This window comes from Protopterus annectens, chromosome 11.part0 (genome assembly GCF_019279795.1).
Source record: "Protopterus annectens isolate FY-2018-M chromosome 11.part0, PAN1.0, whole genome shotgun sequence".
Lineage (NCBI taxonomy): Eukaryota > Metazoa > Chordata > Ceratodontiformes > Protopteridae > Protopterus > Protopterus annectens.
In genome coordinates this window covers 4,297,602-4,318,537 of record NC_056745.1, presented here as the reverse complement: position 1 = coordinate 4,318,537, position 20,936 = coordinate 4,297,602, and positions in this window count along the sequence as shown.

Genomic DNA, 20,936 nt, shown 5'->3' with positions numbered 1-20,936 from the left:
ACTGAGACAGATGCCTGGTGTCAAAGCCATGGCCTCAAGCTCAATGCCAAAAAGTGCATTGTCATCCCTTTTGGTAAAAACTCTGTACCCATGAACTACCACATAGCTGGTAGTCTACTTAACACTGAAAGTGTGATAAGAGACCTTGGGACACAGGTGGACATTAGTCTCTCCTTTGATAATCACATCGCCACAGTAGTCAGGAAATCCTTCTATGTGACACACCTCATCACAAAAGGTTTTTCATCCAGGAAAAAAGAGGTCATTATTCCCCTCTACTCATCACTCCTTAGACCTATTATAGAGTACAACACCCCTTATGGTATGTACCTCACAAGACATCTACAACAACTGGAAAGGCCACAGAAATACCTCACAAAGAGGATTACTGGCCTCAAACAGATGCCCTACGCAGACCGTCTCAAAAAACTCCAGCTTTACTCTATCGCATATCACCTACTCAGACGCAATCTCTGCCTAACATATCAAGCTATGTCAAACCCAGCGCTGTTGGACATGCTCCACGTAAAGAAATCCCAATCCCTCCGAGCTACACGCTCTAGGGACCTAAACCTTGTCACCACAATAAACAGAACATGCTGGAAGGATAGATTCCTGTCTCAGAGACTTCCCATACTCTGGAACAAACTACCTATCTATATCAAACAAAGCTCCTCATTAGCACTCTTCAAGGTCTCTTATCACACTTTCGGTGTTAAGTAGACTACCAGCTATGTGGTAGTTCATGGGTACAGAGTTTTTACCAAATCAGTCAGGAAATCCTTATATGTGGCACACCTCATCACGAAGGGCTTTTCATCCAGAAAAAAGGAGGTCATTGTCCCACTGTACTCATCCCTCATTAGACCCATTATAGAATACAACGCCCCATTTGGTATGTACCTCTCAAGACATCTGCAACAACTGGAAAGGCCTCAGAAATACCTCACTAAAAGAATCACAGGCCTAAAGCAGATGCCCTACACTGACCACCTTAAAAAACTCCAGCTATACTCTGTCGCATATCGTCTACTCAGAGGCGATCTCTGCTTAACATACAAGGCCATGTCAAACCCAGAGCTGTTGGACATGCTACACTTAAAGAAATCCCAATCCCTCAGAGCTACACGCTTCAGGGATCTAAACCTTGTCATCACAATAAACAAAACATGCTGGAGGGATAGGTTCCTGACCCAGAGACTCCCCAGACTCTGGAATAGATTGCCCATACATGTCAAGCAGAGTGCCTCTTTGGACCTCTTCAAGAGGAACCTTGACGATTGGATGGGAGAAAGGAAATTCACCCCAGGGATCACGTCAGTCGCCCTGCTAGACAGGGGTCCAGGAAAGTAAATAATGTGGGAAGAAATAGCCAGGGAATTGTTATGGCTAGGCTTGTATAGGCCCTAGGGCTGATAGCCTAGTACCAACCTATGAACCTATGAACCTATGATTGGATGGGAGATAGGAAATTCACTCCGGCGATCACTTCTGTGGCTCTGCTTGACAGGGGCACAAGAAAATAATTTTCTTGGGTGGCAAAAGCCAGGGTACTGTTTGGCTAGGCTTATATAGGCCCTAGGGCCAATAGCCCAGTACCTACCTATGAACCTATAAAAGACACACAGGTTTTAAGTTCCAGATCCTGGATCGCATAGACATGGGTGATCTTGAAGGAGACATTCCAAATATTCTGGAGAAACATGAACTCATGTGGCAATTAAAGCTGAGCTCTTTTAGGAAGCCTGGACTAAACTACTACTGTTCAATTAAAAGTGTACTGGAACTTAGAAAATTGCCTCATTGTTTACATGACTAATTTTATTTTATTTTATTCTAACAGCTGGTTTTAAATACCATTTTAAATCAGATGTAATTTCAGTGTATATTTTGTTTCCATCATCATACATTTTTTCTTATTATTTTTTCTTTTTCTGTTTTTCTTTTTTCCACTTTATTCAAAATGATGTGTAATAACAATACTAATTATACAATTATATATATATTTATAGATAGTTTTTAGGGTTATTGTACACAGACCTGAAGAAGTCTAGAAGGACAAAAGTGATCTTTGTTTACAATAGGTAATGAAAATAGAATATGATTTTTACAATTGATTTTTTTACATGCAAAGTGTGTGTGTGTGTGTGTGTGTGTGTGTGTGTGTGTGTGTGTGTGTGTATATATATATATATATATATATATATATATATATATAGATATATATATATATATATATGTGTATTTTTTTTTTGATTGCCAACTGGACTAAGGTTGATATATTTCCAGCCATTATTATATTGTCTTGGATAAAATCGCAGACTTAATAATCTACTTATTAATCTGGTTAAATAAGAGGTAACACATCATTATCAATCTTATTTAAAGTGCATAAGGGTTATATTATTATGACATCTACAAAGCAGGGCAGGATCAGTTCGAATGTCACACTTATCGGGGAAGGGATATGAATTTAACATGTGTACCAATAACACTTTGTTTTACAGCACAATAAACCACTCCCTTGCCTGATAAAATGTATATATATATATATATATATATATATATATATATATATATATATATATATATATTTAGAAAGCTTGTGAAGAAAATATTACTCTGTTTTTGTTTTTCTTGGATCTCTTGTCTGTGTACTTAATAAAGGATTTTTGACTGGAAACAGACTGCCTGCCTTGCTTGGATTACTTTCAAATACGTAGTAATTCTGTACAATTATATATTTTTTATTACTTTTTTTTTTTAACTTAAGTCGAGTTTAAGTTCACTACTTCTACTACTTTTGCCTGATCTGATTAATATACAGTAATTAACTAGAGATATATGGACTGAAAATCTTCCACACAGAGAATTTTCTTACACTATTTTTTTTTTGGATCCACTACACTTGTTTAGTGGGTTGTTTTGAGACTTCGGGATACCATGGAGATTATTTGTTTTTTTATGCAGTAATATAAAGATATGATATGTTAAACGGCCACCCAAAAGAAGTAGTAGCAACTTTCAAATCATGTACGCACTTTACATGTATATGAGTTAGTGTCGGACAGTACAGGAGCATACTAGAAGTGCCTGATGTGACAGGTATGTAAAAGTGCCACAGATCATGAGACTCAAAGGAAGAAATCAGTATTATATGACAGTAGACCAGCCATGAGGCACACAAAGCAGTTTGTTTTTACAGTACACTTCCCCATCTTCCTCGCTGTTATTCTGTAGCTTTCTTGTACTGCACATCTTCCACCTCCTTCCTCTTTTTCAGTGTTACTTCTTGTGAGCCCTGCCTTTTACCATAATCTGTAGCCTCACATTTCTCTCATTCCTATGTAGCCATATTGATCACCTCTGCTTTTTGCCTCTTCCTTAATTGCCTGTAGCTTATTTCCTTTCTTTTACTGCAACCCCCTAACTTATCTTTGTCCCTTTCCCTAAACTCAGCATAATCCATTCCCTTAAAATCTAGCATCACTACCTATTTTTCATTTATTTCAGCCCCCATTTGGCTTTACCATCTAGCCATGCATAGGCCTCAGTGGACCCTAAGACGGGGCCTACAATATCAAGATGTTCGTCACATACATTCACATGCAAAAACAACTGTTATGGTGTTGCACATTGCTTAGCAGGCCTAGAAGCTTGCTGTAAATGTCCCTTATTCTCTGCTATGTGGTGAGCATGCAACCACACAACCAGTTCCACTATGTCTCATAAAAAAATACTAAAGCAAATGAAATGTCATCTGCTCAATATAAAATAGCTGTGAACACTTTTGGGGGAAAGCCCCCTTTTCCCACCCAAGTGAGATGGTTTTTTGCCCCCCCTACCTCCCGTAATTATACAGACTAACTCCATTGTCACACAGATGAGAAGCCGACAGAACAATGTATCACTGCTGGTGCTCTAAGAGAAAATGTGACAGCCATGATTCTGTATGAAGAACAGGGACTGATGACTTCAGTACTAATGACAGCCATAATTCTATGTGAAGAACAGCGACTGATGACTTCAGTACTGACGACAGCCATGATTCTGTATGAAGAACAGGGACTAATGACTTCAATACTGAGGAAATGTACATGACAAGCTGACACTTCATGCATGTAATACTTGTCCAGCAGTAGGGAAGGTCAACCAAAGACCACCATTTAACTTGGACAGGCAAGATGATTTTGGTTCCCTGACAAACGTAGGACATTATGGTCTCAGGGGTTCATCATTCTGTAACATGGAGCCAGCTTCACAACATCATCCTTGTCTTTGTCTTCTTACTATTTCTGCCACTCTAAACCATGGAGTAGAATAATCAGTCGACAACACTAACTTCCACCTTCAGTGGCTAAGACCACATGCAGAATTATGTCCTTATTACCATACTCCTGCAGCAGTTAGCTTAACCCCCTCATGATGCAAGACCTCCATCAACTCTGAATCTTTGTCTTCTATCGAACTTGGACTACCATAGTCTGCCCTGCCATAAGTATAACCCTATTGTTTCTATAGCCCTTCTTTACTGTCTAGACCATCTCTCCCCCCATCTCCCTTGAAGTGTCTGGTGATAGATACTCTGTATCACTGTACCAACACCCCCTTGTTGTGCTCCTTTTTCTAAAGAATCTGCTTCTTACATCTACCTTAATTCTGAACTCCAGCGCCAAAACAGACTAATATTTCCAGGAAGCATTTACTGATTTTATTCATCTTGAAGTTGTTTTCATTCTAAAGACTAAACTACTACTGAGATTTTCTTATTGACTATCTATAACCACTACGTATATGGAAAGGATGTTCTGATTTTTCACTCTGGCATTTGTAGCAATAATCTGTGACTGGATGTGAGCAATGCAAGATTTACCCACATCGTTTGTAGTTAATGCTCAGTGTTCAATGTAAATGTATCACACTGTAAGCCACATGAAGGCTTTCTAGGAATTTCTGACCAGTTCAAATATGGTCATAAGCCCTTCTCCCCACCCAATCATTCACCATTTTTTTAAAGGATAAAAGGCAGTTTTCCTTCCTAATACTCAAAGGTAATACATTCCACCATCTTCCTGCCATGCAGTGAAATAAAGTACTTTCTAATGCTGTCCTAATGACTGAGATGTCAGTTAGAACATCATTCTTCCTAGTGTCAGAACTGTGATGTTTAAAAACAACACCCAATGTTACAGCCAACATTTAATTATTAAGGTATTTACACGTCGAAGAAAAAAAAGCTAGCTAGCTGTGGGTTAATCCGGCATTATCCATACAGCAAAATGAATTATTGCTGTTATGCAATGACATTATTAAAAAAAATCTTGCCTTTTCTAATAATGTCACTGTATAAATAAGATTTAGTGCTTATCCGACAATTCTTTCCATTCTGGGGATGTCCAAGTTATGTAATGTGCAGCACCTCACAGTACATAACAATTTCTACTATTTTTTTTTTTTAGGGAAGAAAACACAAGGAAAATCTGTCTAACACAAGGAAAATCCATCTAACACAGTAATCTTTAATTAACAGAATTGAGGGCTTTGAATACTGCGTTTTTGACAATAAGTTTTAAGGCTTCTGAGGATGGCATTGACTTACAAAACTGACAAAGGTAGAGGAAACAACAAAGGGACCTGTAGACACTACAACTGATTCAGATGCAAAAATCCCAGTGAGAAAAATTACCTGCAACAGGTAACCTTATTAAGAAACATTTCACCCTAAACCCAGTAAGACTGTACAAAGATTCAGGTTTGATTCTTATGCAAGGAAGCCTGTTTGTTTGTTTGTTCAGATTTTTGGGGGCTTTGTTTTACTGTAGTACTTCGCAGGCCATTTTGTGCGGATATGGGCATGGTCTTACCCATACCTCTCAACCTCTTAGAGCAAAAAATCTGGACAGAGCTATAAAAAACAATGGGGGACAAAGGCCCAAAAATAGGGACAATTTTTAAATATTGCTCTTACAAACTTAGAAAGTTGATAGAATAACAGGTTTTGCATTAGCATGAATTTTCTGAAGGATATGAAGTCTGAAACTCAAATGTATGTCATTATTTTCTGACTTCAACTTTTAATTACTCACCAGTATTTTGCCAGAAAACCACAATGTTATGAAAAATGGGTCAAAAATGTAAGGCAAAAATCTGGGCATTCTGCAAAAATCTGTACAGTTCAGAGGTATGGTCTGAAAGAGGCATGTCGTTGTACGGGAAACATACACCCAATGCAGATGCAACATGAATATTCATTGTCTATTCATACTTTACCCTTTTCCTTAATGTAGCTCAATCTAGGAGTTGGTATATGTAATTAGAGGGTTGTGGGTGGTGTAGGGGGGCTTGCCCCCCTGCAAAAACTAAGGAAATATGTAATGGCACTATAACTGCAAATATTATTGTTTTTCTTCACTTTTTCAGGGAGGAAAGCCCTCCTGCACCCCCACACTAATTAAATATACCAACTCCAAAATCGCATTACATTGAGGAAGAGGGTAAAGTATGAATAGACAACCGCAAAAACAGGAACCTTACCTGACAGGACTGCGAAGTCAGCAGTCTGTCATGTAATCTGTATACGTGACATGGCCGCTGATTAGTCCTGTTACTCTCGCAATGTCTTCCTTGCTTGAGTTGCGAGGGAGAGAGCAAGAGAGTAAAGAAACAGGGGTCGACCATCGTATTAATTTTCAAGGCAAGTACTTTTTTTTTTTCCTGGCAGGGCCAATGGGTCATACATGTATTGAGAACTGGTAGAATTTAATATTATTTCTAAATAAAGCAAGACAAAAACACAAAAGAGGATATCATGCTGTTTGAATTACAAAAGCATTTTGATTCAATGGATTTGTTTTTCTTCATTCTGTTTTGAAAAAGAGGAAATCTGAAGATGAGTGTGTTTCATGGACATAAACTCTATATAGCAAGCCTAAATCTGATGTATATTTTAACAGGATACTGTTACATGAGACTAATACATAATTTGGCACAAGAGAAGGTTTCTCCTGTGCTTTGGCTACTTATTTTGGTTATAGATAAACCAGCATTAATTCTTTGCAGTCATCTCACCTCTCTATGGAACTGGCATATCATTTTTTTGTCTGTTCACAGATGAATATTTTCCTCTCAGAAAATATAGATAACTCACTTCCTCTAGTCCTTTATTTCATGCACTGAACATGCATTAGGATTGACAGAGAAAAATAGAGTAAGTCTGAGAGCAAAGTGAGTAAACTTCCCAAAAAGCTACAGTATATATTGAGGGGGTTAGTATCTCAAAATATATGGGACTAGGAGTGCACCCTAAGCTTAGGGACATAATTTCATGGAATTGTCAGATGCAAGATTTTGAGTGCACAGCATTCTAGTGAAAACAGAACAAATCTCACTTACTAATGAGTAGGCTAAATGTTGTTTGGGTGATAGTGGCCACAGTAATACAGTATCTTCTCAGACACATCACAATTAATTTAATCCACCCACAGTTTCAGAAAAATGTAAGACAAAGTAGAGCACTTATTTGAGTAACACATGGCCATTGTACTTCTAAGACTAGATTATATACTATCTATGAAGTAAAAGGTTGGGGGAGGCAATACTTCTATACATATGCTGTTGCATTTACTGAAGCACAGTGGAGCCACTTACATGCAGAAAAGACAAACCAAATTGATGTGCTAGAGAAGATTGTGGTAAATATTACAAAGTGCTAGTACCATAGTTTTAGAGCAGGAAGTGAACCTAAGTCTGGAAATATTAAATAGGACAAATCTGTTCAGCTCCAAGGTATGGCCGCATTTTCAAATAATTAGTACTTGAACCACAAATGATATCATCTTGTAAAAAGAATCAACATTTAAAAATTGAAAAGATCTATTTGTACTACTCACTGACATAACTAATGAGACCCAGGTGTCGCCCACCCCATGTATTCTGAGATGTCAATCATAAGTTCTCCTTGGCTTAACATGACTAAGCCCAAGTAAGTTCAGAAGGTCACCCAATAATTGTCACCATTTCATTACAGGGAGGATCAGTGAATTATGCCAAATTTGGGCACAGTGGAGAGCTATAAAGAAGGGTATAGATAAAACTTTATGTAAAGACATACACTCACTGCTGATCAATACATGGATTATAGTCAGCAGAATACATTATTTTATACCCAGATGAATGGGAAGTAGTTTAAAAACATTAACGTGTTAAGAGTGTGAACATCTATTTGGAACCAGGCTACACATATAATTTATAGGGGGAACTGAATGAACTGCAGTCTCCCTGTACTTACAAAGAAAGGCAGTAGTGCCTGCTGGCAGAACCAGAGCTTGGTCATCTGGTACCCTGTGCTTTTTCCCAAAATGTTGCCCCCTGAGGAGCAAAAAAAAAAAATCTGTTTTTTTAACATAAGCTCTTTTCCTGTTATGTAGCTGTAGCAAATTGCTTAATACAAATGCAACATTCAACTTGCTATAGTTGCTACCACACACACAGACACACACACACACACACACACACACACACACACACACACACACACACACACACACACACACACACACAATGAGCACTCAATCCCACTGGCTTCATAAATCCAAGCAAGTGCTGCAGTTCCACACCATCACCACATTCACCACACCCAAGTCATGGAGATGTGGTAAAACAGGCTGTGGACCTAGTTTGTGTGTTTTGTGAATGCCCACATTTGTCTGGTTACTGCAGAGATCTACAGTATGATTGGCAAAAAGGCTCAATTAACCAGTAGTATTTATATGAGAGTTCTGTTTATGGGTACAAAACAATCAGGATACAAACAATGTATGATGAGACAATAAAATCAAGTTCAGTTGTGCTATTGACTGACTGCTGTTCTTGCAAGGGAGACAAAAACAAAAGATGATAGACCCCCCCAATCAATATCAAATGTGAAACCTGAAACTAAGCAGAATATTAAAGCTCTTCTTTTTTGAGAGAAATAAAGGAAGATTTAAAAAAGGACTGGGCATTTATATTTGATTATTTTAGTCTCTGTATAGAGGTGACAGTCTGAAAGTTTTCATATTCAGACATTCATGTTAATTACTTATATACTTATAGGTTCATAGGTAGGTACTAGGCTATCTTCCCGAAGGCATTTATAAGCCTAGCCAGAATGTGTTGGCTTTTGCCACCCCCTTAGATTAGTTCCCTGTGCCTCTGTCCAGCAGAGCCACTGAAGTGATCCCCGAGGTAAACTTTTTGTTTCCCATCCACTTGTCAAGGTTTCTCTTGAAGAGTGTTAGCAAGGAGCTCTGCCTAATTTAGATTGGAATCTTGTTCCAAAGCATGGGAAGTCTCTGGGACAGGAATCTATCCCTCCAGCATGTCCTATTTATTGTTGTGGTGAGGTTTAGATCCCTAGAGCATGTGGCTCGATGGGATAAGGTTTTCTTTAGGTGGAGCATGTCCATCAGTTCTGGGTTGGACATGGCCTTGTATGTCAGGCAGAGATCACCTCTGAGTAGGTGGTATGCAACCGAGTACAGCTGGAGTTTCTTCAGTCGAGCTGCATAGGGCATCTGTTTGAGGCCAGTGATCCTCTTGGTGAGGTACTTCTGTGGTCTTTCCAGCTGTTGCAGGTGTCTTGAAAGGTACATCCCAAATGGGGCACTGTACTCTATGATGGGTCTGATGAGTGATGAGTGATCAGTAGAGGGGTACAATGACCTCTTTTGATCTGGATGCAAACCCTTTTGTGATTAGGTGGGCCATGTAGAAGGATTTTCTAACCACTTTGGCAATTTGATTATCAAAGGTGAGATTACTATCTACTTGGGTCCCCAGATCCCTTATTACGTCTTCCATATTTAGGGGACTGCCACCTATGTGGTAGTTTGTGGGTACTTTGTTTTTTCCAAAGGAGATGACTTTTCACTTTTTGTCATTTAGCTTGAGGCCATGATTTTGACACCAGGTATCCATCTCAGTGAGACCCTTTTGGAGGATGCCTGTGTCAGCCAGAGAGTCAATTATAGTTCCTAGTTTGCAGTCATCTGCGAACTTGGTCAGCCATAGTCCTCCTGTGCTTGCCTGTACCTCTGAGAAGTATATGACGAACAGGAGAGGTCCTAGGACTGAGCCCTGGGGAATGCCACTTGTAACCGGTTTAGAGTCGGACCTAGCTCCTGCAACTCTCACCATGTGGGTACTGACATTTGCATTTGTTGAAAACTCTATGATCATCTTACTGCTTAGCCCTGTTTAACTGATTCTTGCAACCATTTTAGGAAATTGCCATCCTACCAAATAATCACCTGAAAAAAAAAACATGCCAGTGAAGAAAAGGAAACAACTTTATTCGTTAAGCGCTTTCATTCATAAGGGACTTCATCAGAATGCAGCTACAAAATTCAATTACTTTTAAACTAAAATTATCCAGTAAACAAACAGCATCAATTACATCTTAAATGTGCACTTAAAGATACAGTAAAATATATCATCAAATATATCACTTTTTGGTAGTTTTTTTTTCACATGACCTTTTCCACAGTTTTGTGCTTAATTGAACTTGCCGTCCTATTGCTCATCGTCTTTAGTTGATATATTCCCATTGAGCAACCATCTGATTCACTGACTTTGGTACCTTTTGGGAGCCCATTAATTGATAATCCCATTGGTTCTCTCCCTTTCTGGACCACTACCTTGTCATGATGCAGGGGCTTGTGCTTCTCAATGAAACTATGAGCTATACCATGTAGTGCCACCCAAGATGGTCAGGTCATGACAGAGAAATCAGACTGAATATAGCTCAATGGAAAAAGTAATGTTATACAATCCATTGTTTTCCCCAAGAAAAACATATGGGTTAGAAGGAACAGAATCAAATATAGAATAACTGTTTGATTCAAGACTGGGATGGGAGTGTAACAAGATTGTATATTATCCCTTTACTTATTTAACTTATATGCTAAATACATTGTGCAAAAAAAAAAAATGCTGGATTAGATGCATCAGATGCTGGAATGAGAAATACTAACCAGATCAAATGTGGAGATGCTACTGTTCAATGACTGGAAATGTTTCGGAAAGGCATAACTTTACTTTGTCATTCATTCTGAAGCAAATTGCTATCCTAAGGCCATATGTTTTATAAGTTAAAGTTAACTGAAGTTGGAGTACAAAATATCATATTATATTTGGGAGAAGTGGTCAATGTTGTCATGCATTCTTTTGTAAAAATGAAGAGTACATGTTCCCGAGCTGATCCCTGTGGAGCCCAAATTGTAGTTTTGAAAGGATTTGAGCATCAGTATTGTTATGTCTCTAATACTGTGTTGTTTGGTATGCAATTATGAAACCTTTTTTGTTTTGGAAAATACTACATATAAATGCATTATATGCTTGCATGTAGAAATTACAAAAAAATCATTTTTTTTCTTGTTGAAAATGTCAAGTATCATGTTGACTGGGGGAGGCCTTTACATATAATTATAAAAAAATTGTCCCAGCTAAAATGGACACATAATTACCCTAGTTTAAATAAACATCTTAGTATCAAAAATATATTAACTCAGTACTTAAGAAAAAGAGGTTTTACTGGTTAGTTAATTTTGTATAATCTTTAAAAAGTTTGCTCATAAATTAGTTTTTATTATTTCATACACAATGTTTTCCAGTCTATTGTGATTTGTGTAAGATATCAACTATTAGTCATATCTGGCAGTTAGTAGCGAGGTCATGAACTCTAGTGTAATAGGCTGCTTCCTGTTCTAAGGGTACAGCCAGATACTTTACTTTTTTCCTGGCAGGGTCAACCAGATACAAATAGTATGTGTGTTTTAAGGGCCATTGATGACTTTTTTTTATATCCTCTGGTATACACAGCAAGATTTTCATTGTCCCATTGTAATAATTTGACTATGCAGGCTTCAAAGACTATATAAAGTATACTAGAGCCCAGCCAAATAGAAAAAGCACCCCCACAGGCCTCTAAATGTCAGGATAACCTTACAACAATCCCTAGCATGCACTAATTTCATTGCAGTGCAAAACGTCCTACTGTTTTTGTCTGAAGCAAAGCTGAATGTGAAGAACCATTCCAGTAATTATTTGTTATTGTTTCCGTTAACAAACAATTTTGAGTGGGACAAATGCCATAAATGCCCGGCATGTAAGCATGTTCAGTTATTCTGTAGTCCTATTTTTGTGAATTAGGGCAAGGTGTCTCCAAACTTTCCCAGGGACTTATTTTGTGTCATGCTGTCTATACAGAACAGTGTACCTCAAAATGAGTAAGACAAGGATGTGAGAACCTATGGATGCAATATACTGTGGGGATTTGCATGTACTCTGGTATTAACCTTCTGTATTTATGAGCAGTAAACTTCTAATAGTACCATTATATGAAGAAGAAAGAAGCATGCCTTAACGCTTGAGCATTTTAAAGATCTGAACCTGTTCATTAGTGGATTTGTTATATTTTCCATAAAACTATTCAGTCATGAATTGGTTATTTTCCCCATCAACCTGTTCAGTAATAAATTGGTTATTTTGTCCTTGAAGCAAACTACCAGCTTAATGTAATTACACATTCAAATGTTATTGTACAGCAGTCCAGGTGCCCCCTGCGTCAGTAAGGAATTATTTGTAGCAGCACTACACTGCCTTTCTTGAGCAGAACAGGAAGTGTCCTCCTTTGTCCTCATTTATCATGGCTTTATCCTCCTTTATGACCTTCCATGTCTTCCATTGGGTTCACAGGTAACTGGTAACCCTATGTCTGGATCAACATAGTAACATTTTTCAACCATTAGAGCAGACAGCAGTACTCAAAGCCTGTTAGTACCAATGAATTTATGGGAGACTTATACATCCTAATACATGTAGAAATGTCTGGACTTAGTGGTGAGTTGGGTCAGATGGCAGGGGCAGTGGCAGTGACTGGATGAGCATGTGAATCCCAAATGCGTAGTCTAACAGATGCTTCAGTGAAGGACAACTTGAAATATCACTTCAGAAAGAGCTTCTTCCATTTATCAAGAGAGAGAGATTCAGGAGGCATGAACTATGAATGGACAATGGCTAAGACCTCAGTAGCTGAGACAGTGACAAACAACTGTGGATGAAATGCAGAAAGTCTTTGTCAAAGCAGTTGCTCTAGGACCTGTTGGTGAGCACCATTCATGAGAGACTGTATCAAATTACAGAGATTGCTAACATCTACTGTGCAGTGCTAGCAGAAAGATCTAGATCTGACCTAAGCTAGCAAAGAAATGCTGCAGCTACAGCAATTAGCAAACTGAAGATATTACAGTATGAGGGTCTGACGAGGCCATGAAGCATGATTTTCTGATGGTCTCAAAGAGGTTTGGAAAAGAATACAGTGACTGAGGGGAACAAGACATTATCCGGACTGTTCTAAGCAAGGGTGGAAAAATGCTAACCATGAATGCAAGTATCAGGAGGTGGAAGGAGCACCGTAACAAACTCTAAGCCTGGTGTACATTCCATTCTTTGAGGACACAGTACTAGTAAGACTGGGCCATTTTCTTACTGATTCTGGTACACTCATTAACTGCATCACTAACTGCCAGCCATGTGTCTTTCTACAATGAAGCAGCCCATCTGTTTCCCTGTGAGATGAGAGCCAAATACAAGAAGCCATCAGCCAGACAGCCACTGAGGCTTTCCGTGAATGCACCTAATCCCTCTCTCATCAGATGATATCAGCTCCTGACTAAATGAGGTGGTACTCTGCCTTCCCTTGTGAGTATGCACATTCCTTCCCATGAAAGATACTGCATAAAGGCAGCGTGGCAGGGCAAGCACACATCCTTGGCCATATGCCACATGTTGTGCACCTCTTCTCCAACAGATACCTAAACTGCAATGAACTTCAAAGCCCATAAGGCAACCGCCACGCAATCCAACATTCTGGCCATTGTAGACTCCATTGTGAGACACACTGATGTCCATGGAATCAAACTGAGTAATCAGAAAGCTACGGTCAGTTACATATCAGGGGTCAGAATCCACCACATTACACATGCACTCAGGTCATTAGACCACCATTACCAGTATCTCTCGGTCATAGTCTATGTGGGTATAAATGACCTGACATGTACTTCCCTAGACTATACGAGGAGGGACATCCTGGAACTCTCAGAATATGTGACCTAGGCAGTTATGAAGCTAGCACTGAGCATTATTTTATCTTCTCCAAGGATGATGCCACAATACAAACAGAAGATGACTGACTTTAATAACTGGCTTAGTTTCTGGTGTCATTCTAAGGGAGTGCAATATTTGCCAGCATTGTGAACAGACCACACTGCTTTGCCAGGGATGGTCTGCACCTCTTTCCTATATGCTTTCAAATATTAGCTAAAACATTGTCTACCCTCACAGTGGCTTATTTAGGCAATTCCAAACTGAAAGTACTTCAAACATAGCAAATCAAAACCAAGGAACATTAAAGGTTCTACTGCTCAATACTAGGAGTCTAAACAAGAAACTCCTTACGACCTCTCCTCACCCTAGAGAATCCTGATGTCTCTGCAGTCACTGAGACATGATTTAAAGCCACAGATAGCCATAGACAGGGCAATGCTATGATGCATTCCACACATTTAGACCAGCTACTACACAGGATTATACATTTATGCTTCACCATGTTTAAATAATTATAGGCAAAATCCCATACCACTTCCCATACCACTTTCTTGGAAGCTATATGTTCCCCTCTATGACCCAGGAAACCAATAACATGTATATAACCATATTGGAAACACCCACCATCCAATCAAATACTATATTCATGGGAGACTTTAATTACCCCACTATTAACTGGGAATCACACATGACACCAAACGTGCATGCACAGATTCCTACATTTTGTGAACACAAACTCCCTGGATAGGATAGTCAATACACCAACCAGGGGTGCAACCATACTGGATCTGGTTCTCACGAATATGGGAAATTGCTGCTCACTCCCTACTGTAATGTCTTCTCTGGCAAGATCAGACCACAGAATGGTCTCCTTTGAAATAAAAATAAAGCCCAGCACCCCAGCTAACCCTGAAGTGTTCAGCAACTACTCTGAGGCTAACTTCCTACTATTAAGTGATAACCTGACAAGCTGGCAAAATTTCAAGCCTTCATAAACCCTGAGAATACTGCTACCTAGGTGGAACTGTTCACAGATACCCTATACACGCATGTTAATAGCTGTGTAGATGTATCCAGACCCACCAGGAATAAGCACAGAACTAACTCACAACAATCCACCATGGTAGAATCACACCTTCAATAGGCTGTATAACTGAAGGAAGAAAATCATGGCAAAATTTAGGAGACGTAGCACCCAGCAGGATAAAAGCAGTCTCATCCAAATAAACAAACAACTCAGAGGAAAAATAATATCTGCTAAAGCCAAATCTGAGGTAAAATTGGCCTCCCAGGCCAAGGCCAACCACAAGGTATTCTTTATCAATGTCTGCAGCCTCAAAAGCAATACACAATTGTGTCCAGAGCTCATTATTAATGGAGTCTCCTCCTTTACTGAGCCAGAAGATATAGCAAACTTACTGGCAGACAAATTCAGCTCTAACTTCACCCCTGTCTCTCTCTCAACCTCTCCTCAGGAAATACCATCAAATATAACTCCACCTACCATCAGTAGGGAACAGGTCTTCAACACTCTCTGTAAGGTCAAGAACACTGTATTTATTGGCACAGGCAATCTTACAGGATGATTTCTAAATAGCATGAACCATAACCTACCAGGCCATCTGGAACTCTGTTTAAACGTAGCCTCCAAATAGGCTTCATGCCTGACAAATGGAGAACAGCAACAGTTATCCCTGTCCACAAAATTGGGCCATTTGCAGACCTTAGAAACTACAGACCCATAAGTCTCACTAGTCTCATATACAAATACATGGAAAGAATTATCATGGAAATGATCAATAATGATGTAGGAAACCTCCAGACACTGGACCCAACCCAATTTGGTTTTGTCAAGGGGAGGACATTCCTACTCAATGTGGTGGAATTCTTTGAGTAGTTCACCAAAGCAATAGATGAGGGCAAAATGGTTCACACTGCCTACCTTGACGTAGCCAAGGCATTTCACACAATACTCCACTCAGGCATTATTAACAAACTCAAGAGGTTTGGTATAAACCTTATGTCATCCAGCGGATAGCCAACTGGTTCACGGACACGACCAATGAAGTAAGAATTTGGGAGTCCACCTCTACAAAGAGGCCAGTCATGATCTGACCTCGTCAGGGAATCAGGTACCTCTCTGAAGTCATAGCCATTGTCAAGAGCCTCTGGCTGACCAAAAAGAACAGTCATGGAATCCCTCACTGACACTAATATTTTCTAGGAAGGGCTGACATAGACAAATACATTTTGTCAGAGCCATGGACTAAAGTTAAATGCCAAGAAATGCATAATAGTATCCTCAGGAAATCATCCATCCCTGGTAACTATCATATTGACAACACACCCCTAAGAGTCAACCCAATACTGAGAGACTTGGGGATACACATAGACAGTAATCTAGCCCTTGACCATCACGTGTCTACAGTAGTGAGGAAATCATTCTGTTGTGCAGCTTATAAATAAAGGTATGGCATCTAAGTCCAAGGAAGTCATTGTTTCACCGTATTTGATATTCATCAAACCTATCATTGGGGTTCTGGCGTGTAGCTCGCGAGACATATCCCTGCGAGCTACATCACTAAAACCAAACGGCTGCAGCAGCAGTTCATCATAGAGTGGTACAGCTGAAAAGCACAGCTGCTGCAGCTGTACACTACGAAACAAAATGCTTTAATTCACGGCGATCCCTAAAGGCAGCTACCCGGCTGTATTCTAACAGAGACAGCCATGCTAGGTGTGTTACACATTCCTTATTTTCAAGCAAGGAATGCATTTATTTCATTATTTATTTATTTTATGTTCAACATTCTTAAATACATTCCTTGCTTGAAAATAAGGAATGTGTAACACACCTAGCACAGCTGTCTCTATTAGAATACAGATGGGTAGCTGCCTTTAGGGATCGCCGTGAATTAAAGCATTTCATTTCATAGTGTACAGCTGCAGCAGCTGTGCTTTTCAGCTGTACCACTCTATGATGAACTGGTCCTGCAGCCGTTTGATTTTAGTGATGTAGCTCGCAGAGATATATCTCACGAGCTACACGCCGGAACTCCTATCATTGAGTATGATGCCCCCTTTGGTATGTACCTAACCAGGCATATCCAACAATCGGAACATCCACAGAGGTCTCTCAAAAAAAGAATACAGAGTGTAAGTAACATGTCCTATGCCTCAAAGCCCTATTCTGTCTCCTACTCCTATAGGCTGTTGAGGGGAGATCTATGCCTGGCATACAGGGCATTGTCAGACCCCAAGCAATCAGAGAATGAGCAATCGCATCACTAACCAACACGCTCAGCAAAGAGAAATAGAAGCAAACATAACTTGAGCAAGTCAAGGCATTGTTCCATGGACTTAAGAATGAAAAACAGTGTTACAGCTATAACCTTACCACTAATCTGCCCAGAGACAGCATCACTAAACACTTATTATTCATGAAACCCTAGCCTGCAGTGTGTGCATGTGTGCACACCAGGACATTACTAGTTGTTCCACATGACTCGCTTCATTATTTTCAGCAAGAATATGCACTGTTTGGCAACTGGAAACATAACTGAGGCTATAGCTGCTACTTTGACAAGGAAATCACCTTTATTAATGTTGTCTCCCAAATGTTCTAGCAAAATATGTGCACCAGTGCCAAGGAATTTAATGATCTCGACTCTTTCCAGCAACCCACTAGCCTTTCTCCATGCATAGCCAGAAATGCATATTTTACTCAAGATGTCTCCTAACCATGTGCTGCAGAATAACAGCACAACTTGTTTGCTTCTGGAGTCAAGTCACAAGCCTGACTCTACCTTTCCAGTCTGTATATCTCTACCTCTGTCTCTGCTGAACTTCCACCCCTTCTCCTATAGCTCTTCTCGTATCCTGTCTGCTTCACATTCTCTAATTTATTACCCTAGGCCTTGTATTGCATTAGCGCCTCTCTCTTTCTCCTCATTTTTGCTATCTGTAGTCTTGTCTCTTCACCCTCCTGTCTCTATTTGATATGTTTCCTACCCCCTTCACTCACACTCATTTCATTCATCTGCCTGCTCTTTCTAAATATTAAATTAGTTAAATGAAAATTCTTCACCCTTGCTTTTAGTGCATCAAGCCACCTCTACCACCAGCTGCACCATATTTGTATGTTATGAGGTTGCATCCTCTATTCTACTCCCCTGTCTCTAAACATGTCATACATTTTTATTTTGTTTACAATTTCAAAAAGAACATTACATTTACTGTTGATATGTTTGCTAATCATCATATATGCCAATGCATTCAGCATAACAATTTATATACTATATGTCTGTTTTTATTTGTGCTTAGACTATATAGCATAAATATTTGTGATATTTGACAAGGTGCACATTCTTACCTTGTAGTTGCTACGAATGATTCACTGATGCTACGTGTACAACAAGTAAAGCTCTGACAAACTTTATTTATTATTTATTTATTTATTTCAGTTTGATAACCGGAGATGTTCACTGGGCCACGAACAGCCTGTTTTCAGTGGATGCCCGGGGAGAAAAGCTCCGATGGACCGTTACAAAGAAACAATATATACAATAAAAATTGTCAAAGTAAAAATACATCATTCAATACAAAATGGATGTCGTAAAACATATAGTACAGTACAATAAAAATAAAATTAATGCGTTATACCTATTTTGATGAAGAGAAATAAGAGTACCTGTGAATTTTTTTCTCTTGGTTTGAGCAGGAGAGAGATGTTGGGTGCAGCAGAAGACTGTCACATTGCGATAAAAAGGGGTGACTGTAGTTGTTGGAGCAGAGGGTGGAGAAGTTATTGGCTAAGGGGGAAATTTAAGTTGGGGAGTGGGATGGGCATATCCATTTAGCAGTAAGACAGGAGAATAAGAGGGATTTAAATTTGGTGTGATTGGGGGTATTGCGAAGGGTGTGAGGGATAGAGTTCCAAAGTTTAGAAATGGAGCAGGAGATAAGGATGTGGCCAGGGGGTCAAAAGGGTTTGTAAATTTGTAGGAGGTTTTGGTTTTCTGATCTTAGTGAGCAAATAGGGATGTAGGGGCTTAGTGCAGTGGAGAGAGAGGGGCAGCTAGTGGGTTTGTGGATGAGCTTGTGGGCATTAGTGAGTCTAAGTAAGGTCAGGTGATTGGGAAGTTCGAGCCACTTTAGTGTGAGGAGAGAGTGGCAATGGTGGGAGGAGTTTTTTGAGATGGTAGCAAATTTGCTTATTTTATTATAGCATGATTTGAGTTTGTATTGTAGACCGAGTTGGAGATTGTTTAGCAGGGGGGCTCTATACATAAGAGAGAGGAGCAGGCAGGAGGAAGCTAGGGTTTTTCTGGTGGAGGGGGAGAGGTAGCGGTTGTGTCTGTATAGAAGCCTTAGTTTTTGTGGGTTTTTTTAATGGTGGATTGAATATGGGTGTCAAATTTTAGGTGCTCATCAACAATGACACCAAGGAGTTTGGTATTTGAAACAATTTCGATTGGGATGTTATTGTTACTGAGTACTGAGAAAGAGTTTATGTCTATTGGGGAGTTTCTAGAGGGGGAAAAGATCATCAGTTTAGTAAGATCATCAGTTTAGTTTTATTAGCATTAAGGGCAAGGTGGTTATTTTTCATCCAGGATTCAGTTTTAGAAAAGGCTGATTGATTTTTTTAGAAGTAGGTCAGAGGGGGTGTAAACAAGTAGGTCAGAGGGGGTGTAAACAGACCAAATGACTGATGAGTCATTTGCATATTGGATTATTGATGAGTCAGGGATGGCATGGTGAAAGTTGTTAATCAATATATTGAAGAGCAGAGGTCCTAGAACAGAACCTTGCGGGACCCCAGTGGGGGTGTGTAGAAAGGGGGAGGTTGAGGATTTCAATTGAATGGCTTGTTGATGTTCTGAGAGTTAGCTTGAGAACCAGGCTAAGGTGAAGGTAGAGAGGTTGAGAGAAGAGAGTTGAGTTAAGAGCAGGGGATGGAAGATGGTGTTGAAAGCTTTGGATAGGTCAAGGAACAGGGAGGATACACATTGACCAGAGTCGTGAGCCTGATTTATGGTTTCAAAAAAGGATAGGAGGGCAGTCATGGTACTGTGGCCAGGGCAGAAGCCATGTTGAGTAGGGGTAAGAAGGTTGTTTTGAGTAAGATGTGACATGATTTGAGTATGGATACATTTCTCAAGGATTTTTGATATAGGTCTGAAATTGGAGGTATCAGTGTTTTTGCCTCCTTTGTGTAGTGGAATGATGTATGCATGGTGCCAGATGGATGGGACATATGCTTCTTGGATGGATCTGTTGAATAAGATGGAAATGGGAAGTGCTATGCTGTCAGCAGCTAATTTTACAAAGGTTGTTGGGAGATTGTCAGGTGTGTCCCAGCTGGGTTTTAGTTGGAGTAGTAGTTTGTTTTATAGTACATGTGGGGATAGGTTCAAGGTTGAAAGGGGGGGTAAGTGGTTGGTATGGTGGAGTGTCTGGAGTCATTGTTTTTGGGGAGGTGACAGTTTGGCTATGCAGTCTGTGAAGAAGGAGTTAAATTGGCTGGCAGTGTCCAGGTCAGTAAGATTTGGGTTTGGACAGGGGTTTTCTTTATTTACAGGGTGAAGGAAGGAGGGGATTGTGGTCCAGAACTTTTTTGGGTTGTTTGAGTGGGTGGTTTGAAGTAGTAAAGTTTATGATCTCTGGTTATAAGCTTTTTTATAGAGTTACAAAGTTGTTTGAATAATAGTAGGTAGTTGAGTAGTTTGGTTTTTTGATATAATTTCCAGGTTTTGTCTCTTTGTAGCAAGCTAAATTTGGTTTCTTTG